This window comes from Artibeus jamaicensis, unplaced genomic scaffold (assembly GCF_021234435.1).
Source record: "Artibeus jamaicensis isolate MK-2021 breed Jamaican fruit bat unplaced genomic scaffold, CSHL_Jam_final contig_233, whole genome shotgun sequence".
NCBI classification, from domain to species: Eukaryota; Metazoa; Chordata; class Mammalia; order Chiroptera; family Phyllostomidae; genus Artibeus; species Artibeus jamaicensis.
In genome coordinates, this window is record NW_026521486.1 from 47053205 (window position 1) to 47062056 (window position 8852).

Below are 8852 nucleotides of genomic sequence, written 5' to 3' on the forward strand. Positions count from 1 at the left end.
GCCTGTGGACCTCACAGGTTGTGAGGGTGGTCAGCAAATACTCATAAGCACTCAGAAAATTGCTGGACACATAATAAGTACCATATAAGTATGAGTACTGTCACGTGTATTCCCTTTTTCCTAAAAAAAAATAATAAATCGCCCTTAACTAAGAACATTGAATGTCTATTATGTCGCTGTCATTAAAAAGCCATAGGCCATTTGGACAGGTGACTTTCTGTCTTTGCTAGTGGCAGTAGTAGTTTATGGCCATGGAAACCATGATGTGCTGGCATTTGATTATCAGTTCAGATTTGCACCTTTGCAGGATTCTAACAGGCAAAGACTTGGAAAGAGATTTAGAATCCCCCCCCACCACCACCACTGCATACCCTATTAATGAATCCCACGTGTAGGAAAAGGCCACTCTAAATAGTTGGGTTGGAAGAAGCTCAATTATGAGAATGAGGGCTTCTCTGGAAGTCACAGGCCGATACAGAGATGTGACAGACCTTGAGGACCACAGAGGGACAGCTGCGCACCTCACTTTTCCCATTTGTCTTTCAAAAAAAATCTATTTCTTCCTGTTTGGCCAAAGGATAAGGATGTTGATGGGGTCTAGGACATGCAACCTCAAAATACATCACCTTGGCCTATTGGATATTTTAAGCAGAAGGAATTTGAGAAGCAATGGGTTCAGGAAAGGCTCTCTGACCTCCCCCTTCTTCCCTGAAGCAGACTGTAGGCCCCCAGGTGGGAGGTGTCCTCCCTGTACTTGGAGAAACGGTGCACCCTCTCCTCTGAAGGGGGAGGGAGTCCGAACAAACAGGTCTTGCTACATTTCCCCAGGTTACTACCGCGAGCTCTTACCCTTTTGTCCTCTGACATATTTTCCAGGACTTTCTACTCTTCCTCAAACATAATACAAAAACACTCAGCCTTAAACTTTTTTTCAGGTCTTCGTTTCCTCATGAAGGCTCCCATGTCACATAGAACTCATATTAATTAAACAAATGTGTATGCTTTTCTCCCGTTAATCTGTCTTTGTTAGTTTAATTTTCAGGCCCAGCCAGGGACCAAAGAGGGGCATGGAAAAGTTTTTCCTCCTCTAAAATACTAAAAAGGAATTCTAATTGTCCTTTCTGAAAAATTCTTTAATGCGAGGCCGTTTTGGACTGGTGAGTTTCTCTCTTACGAGCTTTAGTGGCTCCTGAGGGCCATCACCGTTTCAGCAAACGTGCAGCAATTGATGTTCAGATCGATGAAGCAAAGCCAAAGAGAAAATACTAAGAATAAAGCAAATCATCCAATATGGCCAACTAAAATGTTATAGAAATGTTATATATGTGTGTGTGTTATAATAAACAATAGATATAACATAAAAAACATTTAAAAATACACGCACCAGTCTCGATCCGCATACATTGACTCCCTCTCTCCTTCCCTTCCCCTCTAAAGATAAATAAATAAAATATTTAAAATAGATATATATATATATTTTTTAAGGTTTTGATGTTTAAGAGTTTTGTTTTAGTAATGTAGAGAAGTTATGTGGTATAAACTCTTAATTTACTCATGGTTCCAGATGAATAAGATCCTACTATATTGAGAATAGTTATTTCAATTGGTGATATAAAAAGTAGTGTTTGCTCTAAAAAATATTAATATTATCATTTAAGCTTTATGATGCATGTTTTTCTTAAATAGTAACTCACATTATCCTGAATCTTAATATATTAAAACATCCTAAGCCAAGCATGTTTTGAAATGTTCTGTATCGAAGAAACTCCTTCTTGTTCTTTTTAAATAATTCACAGAGCTAAGAATTATAGCAGATTACATGTTAGATAACTTCTAAGAAACTAAGCATGACTGTAAAAGTTGACTATTTTCCCTCATTCCTGCGTCTTTTCCCTCAGATGAAATACCATGTGACCCCTTTAATCCTCACCACAGCCCTACTAGGCTGCCTCGTTGTCTCCTCTTCCTGAATGAGAAAGCAGGAACGTGGAAATGCTGAGTAGCTTGCCCAGGTCTCACAACAAGGTTTCGCCCCCACATCTGTTGGAAGACAAGACTCCCAGTAAATGACTGACTATGATGCAGAAATAAATAGCCCGTGGAAATGTAGGGGAGATGCTTTTCAATTTCTCCTGAGACAACTTCTTCCTTACTCTTACATGTATTCCTTCTATCCCCATCTGTCCCCCCCTACTTGATTTCTATAAGGGAGTGTTTTTCCAGGCAAAGAACACTTTCTTCTGACCCAGGAAAGAGGAAAGGAGTGGAAAGGCAGCTCATGTTTTCCTTTGGGTTGGCAGATATTTTCCGACGACCTTGATCAGTACTTTCAACAAATGACGTCACAGTAGCTGGCACTCGGTGAGCACTCAGATATGCCCATCTGACCTGACATTCTCGAAGAACAATGTCTCTATTTCTACTCCCTGAAGTGATCCCTCTTTTGTGCGGATGCTGGTGTCAAACAAAACAAAGGGGTATCTTTGACACTGTCATTTTACAGATGTACTATATTTTCCATCTAATCTTAGATGTGGAAATAATGAGCTTGAGCTTCATTTCCCTCCTCTATTAGAGCTGAACCATGTAATTTTGCTTGTCAGCTTTGCAAATGAAGGTTATCTTACACTGTTTAGCTTGGTTAAACGTTATCGCCGTGGGTGGATATACACCTCCTGTCATGCTGATGAGAAGCTTGCCTGCCTGTGTTCACCCAGGCCTCCTGCTGAAGGAGAGACTGTGCAAACACCCCGGAAATCAATGGGATGGAGCAGTTAGGGAAGAGGACGGCAGCAGAGCACTCAGCCCACAATGGCTCCACCTCCTGCTTCTTGAGTACTTAACCGTCGCCTTCCCTACTTTCAACTAGAGTGGTTCTTATCATGGTGCTTTGCAGATTTCAGAGCACCTTCACAAATATTATCTTAGGTTATAAGCACAGTAGTCCTGTGAGATAGGTTTTATTATCCTCATCTGATTAAAACGATTGTATTTATTTATTTTTAGAGAGAGGGGAAAGGAGGGAGAGACACATCAATTGGTTGCCTCTCACCCAGCCCTGGTCCCCAAAACCCAAACATGTGCCCTGACCAGGAATCTAACAGGTGAAGTTTTTGATTTGCAGGGGGATGCTCAACCCACAACCCAGTGAGCCACACCAGTTAGGGCTGTCCTCATTTTCTATGCTGGGAAACTGAGTTCTATTACATGGGAATCAAGGTCTCCCAACTGGAAATCCAGTGTGATTGCGCCAGGCCAGCGCTCACCCGGTGTGAAAGACTGGGATGGAAACAGGTATTACATGCTGTGCTCCTTTCTTTCCCAGCCCCAGACCCCTCTAATCTCAGCCCTTATATATCCCTCACTCCTTTTGCTTCCATCACTTGGCTTCTTGCTGTTGCTTAAACATACCAGCTACATTCAGGGCTCAGAACCTGGAGTTCTCCCCAGATAGTGGCACAGCTCATTCTCTCACTTCTCTCCAGTCTCTGCTCAAATATGACCTCATCAGAGAGCGCCCTCCCTGGAAACCCCATATAAGAGCTGTCCTCATCTCTCCCCATCTCCTTTACCACAGTGTACCAAGAATGGAGTGGACGTGCCCAGGCAGAGACCAACGATAAGAAAATGGACTAAAACTCAGTCTGCTTTTTATCATCCCCATGCACCAGGAATTCTAAACAACCTTGGTGATGGAATACCTTCCTGAGAAAAACAAAACCCAGCTTTGGTTAGTCTAAGTTCTAAATAATTTCTGCAATTACTTTTGAGTTATAATAATCTATATGTACACTTTAAGTTAGCACATTTTATTACTTATCCTTTAACAAACATGGTATCTATTTGGAAGTTAACTCGAGGAACTCTAAGCTGTGCAGTTGGCAACTGATGTAGACAGAGCTATCCATGTTTTGTCTGTGAGTTAATTTGTAGTAGTCCAGTCATTCAGACTTGCTTTAGGGGTAGTTGGGATCCCAACCCCCGTGATACAGATATGTTCCTGTGTAAGGATCAACCATGGGCAGCAATAAATAGACAAATCTAGCTACCGTAGTCCCCCTTTATCCATGGGGTTACTTTCCACACTTTCACATTCTCTGGTTTTAGTTACCCATGGTCAACTGTGGTCCAAAAAATTAAATGGAAAATTACAGAAACAAACAATTCATAGCTTTTAAATTGCATGCCATTCTGAATAACATGATAAAGTCTTGTACCCTCCCACTCTGTCCCACTCTAGACGTGACTCATCCCTGCGTCCAGTCTCTCCAGGCTGTAGCATCTCCCTGCCCACTAGTCACTTAGCAGCCTCCTCCATCATCAGATCAACTGTCATGGCATTGCAGTGCTGATGTTTGCCTGACCCTTATTTTACTTAATAACACAACATTTCCATAACTTTTATTACAGTTTATTGTTATAATTGTTCTATTTTATCATTAGTTGTTCACTCTTACTGTGCTTAACTAATAAGTTAAACTTTATCACAGGTATGTATGTATAGGGGAAAAATATATAGTCTTTGTAGGGTGCAGATCAATTCTCAGTCTCTGGCAATATCTGGAGGTCTTGGAACATATACCCAATGGATAAGAGGGGGCTACTGTATATATTTTTATTTTAATTATCTATTTCTTTTTAGAGAGGGGGAGGGAAGGAGAGAGGGAGAGAAACATCAGCATATGGTTGTCTCTTCCGTGCCCCCTACTGGGGACCTGGCCTGCAACCCAGGCATCTGCCCTGACTGGGAATTGAACCAGTGATGCTTCAGTTCCCAGGCCAGCCCTCAATCTGCTGAGCCACACCAGCCACTATACAGTTCAATAGAATACTGTATATTCTACAGTATTCTACAGTATTCTATAGAATACTGTATATTCTATTGAACGTGACTATGTAGAAAAGAGCCATTTTGATGAAGCCACTGACAAATTTGCAGAAGTTAGGCTTAAAAATAGAAGCTATAAGTTTATTCATTCATGTGACAAACCAACCTTTGCTTTTTCTAAAATATGCATTAAAATATTAAAAATTTTAATCTTTTTTCTTTTTATCATTTAGTTATTTATCTTTTATTATTTGTTATTATTTTCTACTGGCATGATTATAAATATGAAGATCAATAAAACAAAAATTTTACTCTCTGCTTTTCTGGACATTATTAGCGTGTGTTTTGTATTAGTTACCTAATGCTGCATAGCAATATTATTACTAACTTAGTGGCCTAAAAGAACACACATTTATTATCTATATTATATTATATATCACATTTATTATAGAGTCTGCAGGTCAGGAATGAGGGCACAGCTGTGCTGGGCTCTCTGCTTCAGGGTCTCACAAGACTGCAGCCAAGGCGTCGGCTGACGTCAGTCTGGGCAAGGATCCATGCTCAGGTGGTTGTTGGCAGGATTCAGGTCCTCATGGGATGTTGGGCAGAGGACCTCTGTCTTGCTGGATGTGGGCCAGAGGCTACCCCCAACTCTTTAATAGTGGGCCTTCCCAAGATGGTCTTTGCCTCATCAAAGCTGTCGAGAGAGAGGGCCTCCAAGCAAGACGGGCAACAATCGTACGCAACAATATTACACCCCATCACCTTGCCTCAGCCCAAGGTGAGAAGCCAGTCACAGGCTCTGGCCACTGCCAAGGGAAGAGGTTGCGCAAAGACATGAACAACAGAAGTGGGGCTCCATGGGGGTCCCTTAGGGTCTGTCTGCTACACATTTTATTTCATGATTATTAAATATAACTTTTCACATAATAATTCTGCCACATAAAGAAGGTATAATTTTAAAAATTTGCTCTAGGTGTCAAATACACCAAGTATATACCAGGGCCCTTGATCCGACTTGATTTTCTTCATAGTACTTACCTGATTTATTGTACATTTTATTATTTTATATAACATTTAATATTATTTATATATTTTATTAGTACACAGCAAATAATATATTCAATATATTTTCATATAATTTTGTTATATTATTTTACAGTTATTATACATTTCATGTTACATATTAATTTATTCATTATGACCTCCCTTTTAAAACCTTCTTTTTCTATTTTTTCTTTTAATCCTCACCCAGAGCCATCCTTACTGATTTTTGAGAGAAGAAAGGGGGGGGGAGAAATATCCATTGGTTGCTCTCACATGTGCACATCCTGACTGGGGTCATAACCTAGGTATGCACCCTGCCCCCCAATCGAACCCGCAGCCTTTCGGTACGCAGGACAATGTTCCAACCAACTGAGCCACCCTGGCCAGGGCAACCCCTTTACAACCTTCTCGAGAGCAGAACCCTTTGTTGTGTTCACTGTACCCAGCACCAGGAGGACCGCCTGGTACATGGGGGACTTAGTAAATATTTAACGGGTCAGTGTGTATACTCTTCAGAAACATTAGTTTATAAAAACAGTAACCTCTCCAGGGGTTTTTTAACCTCATACACATTTCAATTAATTTTTATCCCTGTGGTTTGTTGGAACCTGCTCCAAAATGAAAGGAACCGTGCACGGCTTTGATGGAGAAGGGCGTCCTCCCTATGCCCCACCGCTCTCCAGAAGCAACTACCCTCAAGCCTTTTATTTCTTGCCCCTGGCTTTTACTTCCTCATTTCTAAATAATTTGCTTGTATTTCTAACCTTGTACTTCATCATGTGATGCTAAAATGACTGAATAAAAAGTAAGATTGTGGTCAGTGGCCCAAGATGTTTTGTTTCAGTAAATCCAAATGGCAGTTCCTTGTAACAGGTCTGTCTTCCAGCTGTGCCACTTTCGGAACTTTCTATTTCGTGGCAAGAGTCCCACACCTTTCCAGGAGAGGAGGGAAGATTGACATCCTGAAACCTTCTTTAGGGATAAGAATGGGGTTAAAGAGCAAGCCCAGAAGCAGACTGGGAATGATCATTTAAGTGTGTGCATGAGTCCTTCAGATTCAAGGACAGAAAACGACAAGAAGACCGAGTTTAGAGAAAAAACAGCTCTCCTTGGAAAAGGACACTGCTTTGACGGTAATTCCAGATATGATAGGAAGGAAGGAAGGAAGGAAGGAAGGAAGGAAGGAAGGAAGGAAGGAAGGAAGGGAGGAAGGGAGGGAGGGAGGGAGGGAGGGAGGGAGGGAGGGAGGGAGGGAGGGAGGAAGGAAGGAAGGAGGGAAGGAGGAAGGAAGGAAGGAAGGGAGGGAGGAAGGGAGGAAGGAAGGGAGGAAGGAAGGAGATAGATGTAAACCTCAGGAAACTCTGGTTGGCTACAAAGCACTGGGGATCTGATCATGGCAAAAAGAGAAGGACTTAATTTTATGAGACCTGAGAGACAGAGAGAGGGAGAGGGAGAGATGCTCTGTGATCTTGGACGAATGAAAGAGCATCAGAGGCACATTTTTAAAGGCACTGAGTTTTCTGTTACATGCAACCAACCCTAACTTTAAATTGATATAGATTCAAAAGCATCTGCTACTTTTTGGATTATTTCAAGTCTTCAGATACCAAAGGAGTCATCTACTGACTCCTCTAATCTCAAAGAAATTGAGGAGTCAATTTCTCTAATCTCAAAGAAAATTATCTGAGACCATGCATGTTGCAAAAGTACCAGACAATTTGATTTTTCTATTTTTTCCATTGTCACGAAGATAAAACCTCTTTCGTAGACTTACTGGCTCAGAAATGAATGCTCTCCTGCTGGCCCTTTTTCTTACACAGGCTGTTTGTCATAAACAGCAAGCTGCTGTTTCGTGTGCTGAATAAAAGAAGATGATCATACTGAAAACTTCCGGAAATTCCAGGAATTAGCATTTGAATTAACATGGAAATAAAATCCATGGAATACACATGTATCTGAAGTTTATGCAGTCCCAGGGAACAAGGGAGACAAGTGCAGAATGATCTAATCTGGTTGCGGTCAGGAACATGAGTGTTGGGGAACATTGTGCGGAAAGTTGACATTCAATCCAATTAGGAAGGGCAAAGTAAAAATGATGAAAGCAATTTCCTTTGTTCAGTTAAATTAGTCATGCAAATAACAGGCCACTCTTTGACCTTCCCGGGAAGGGGCAGGATGGGTTCTAATGGTCATTAAATAAATAGCCAGCCTATTCTTGCAATGGGTTCATAAGTAGGGCTTAGGGAAATACCTTTTAGACTAAAAGTCAGCCAAGAAAGAAAATTGGTAAGAATTTTTCTAATGTATTCTTATTGTCTTTACACCAGACTACAGTGGATGTGGGTCTATTAAAACAAAAGGCAGAGGTCACTTTGTACTTCTTGCTAATTTGTGTGACAGGTGCTAAACAGAGTAAGGAAATTTTTTAAAAATAGCTTCTCTGTGCTCTTCTCCGGGGTCCCACAGGAAACAGTCGGGGAGTGTCATTGGTATTTGTAAAGACATACAATTTCTTTATTAGACTGATGGCATCAGTTAAGGACTAGACAGGCAGAGCCCTCCTGACCCTGCCCTAGGCCACAATTCCCAACTGCTGTTGCCTACAGTGATGGACAACTGGCTGCAGTTTTCATCCAACAACTCTGGCTATAGGTGTACGCAAGTTAAAGCAAATTTATTTTCTTGCCCATTAAAGTCCACGTTATCATGATAAATTGGATTATTAACACTGAATTAATAGGACAGATTTTAAGGCTATTTATTAAGGACAAACAAGTGTTCAACAAACATTTATTAAGTACTTATTAAGTTCTGAGGTCCAGTTAAAGGAGGTCTAAAGATATAGCCCGAATGAGGTGTTTTGACCCAGAATCTTGGGTCCTTTGGAATGTCAGTGGGTTATTATTCTGGTGTGTAACTCAAACAAAGCAACAAGTATTTGGAGTCATATTTTAATATTATTATCATTATCATTATT

At 40.9% G+C, this 8852-nt stretch overlaps 1 long non-coding RNA gene across 3 annotated transcripts; it reads left to right on the plus strand.

Annotated features, from left to right (window-relative positions):
• Window positions 1–178: 178 nt before the first annotated feature.
• On the plus strand, window positions 179–4632 carry LOC119041650 (uncharacterized). Of its 3 annotated transcripts, none has more exons than XR_005081079.2 (4): window positions 179–1157; window positions 1899–2361; window positions 3125–3294; window positions 3578–4632. It is a non-coding gene; the product is annotated as an uncharacterized LOC119041650 (long non-coding RNA). The 3 variants fall into 3 exon arrangements; XR_008390879.1 differs by lacking the exon at window positions 179–1157 and having other exon boundaries at window positions 1804–2361; window positions 3578–3730; window positions 4241–4632; XR_008390880.1 differs by lacking the exon at window positions 179–1157 and having other exon boundaries at window positions 1804–2361.
• Window positions 4633–8852: the final 4220 nt, after the last annotated feature.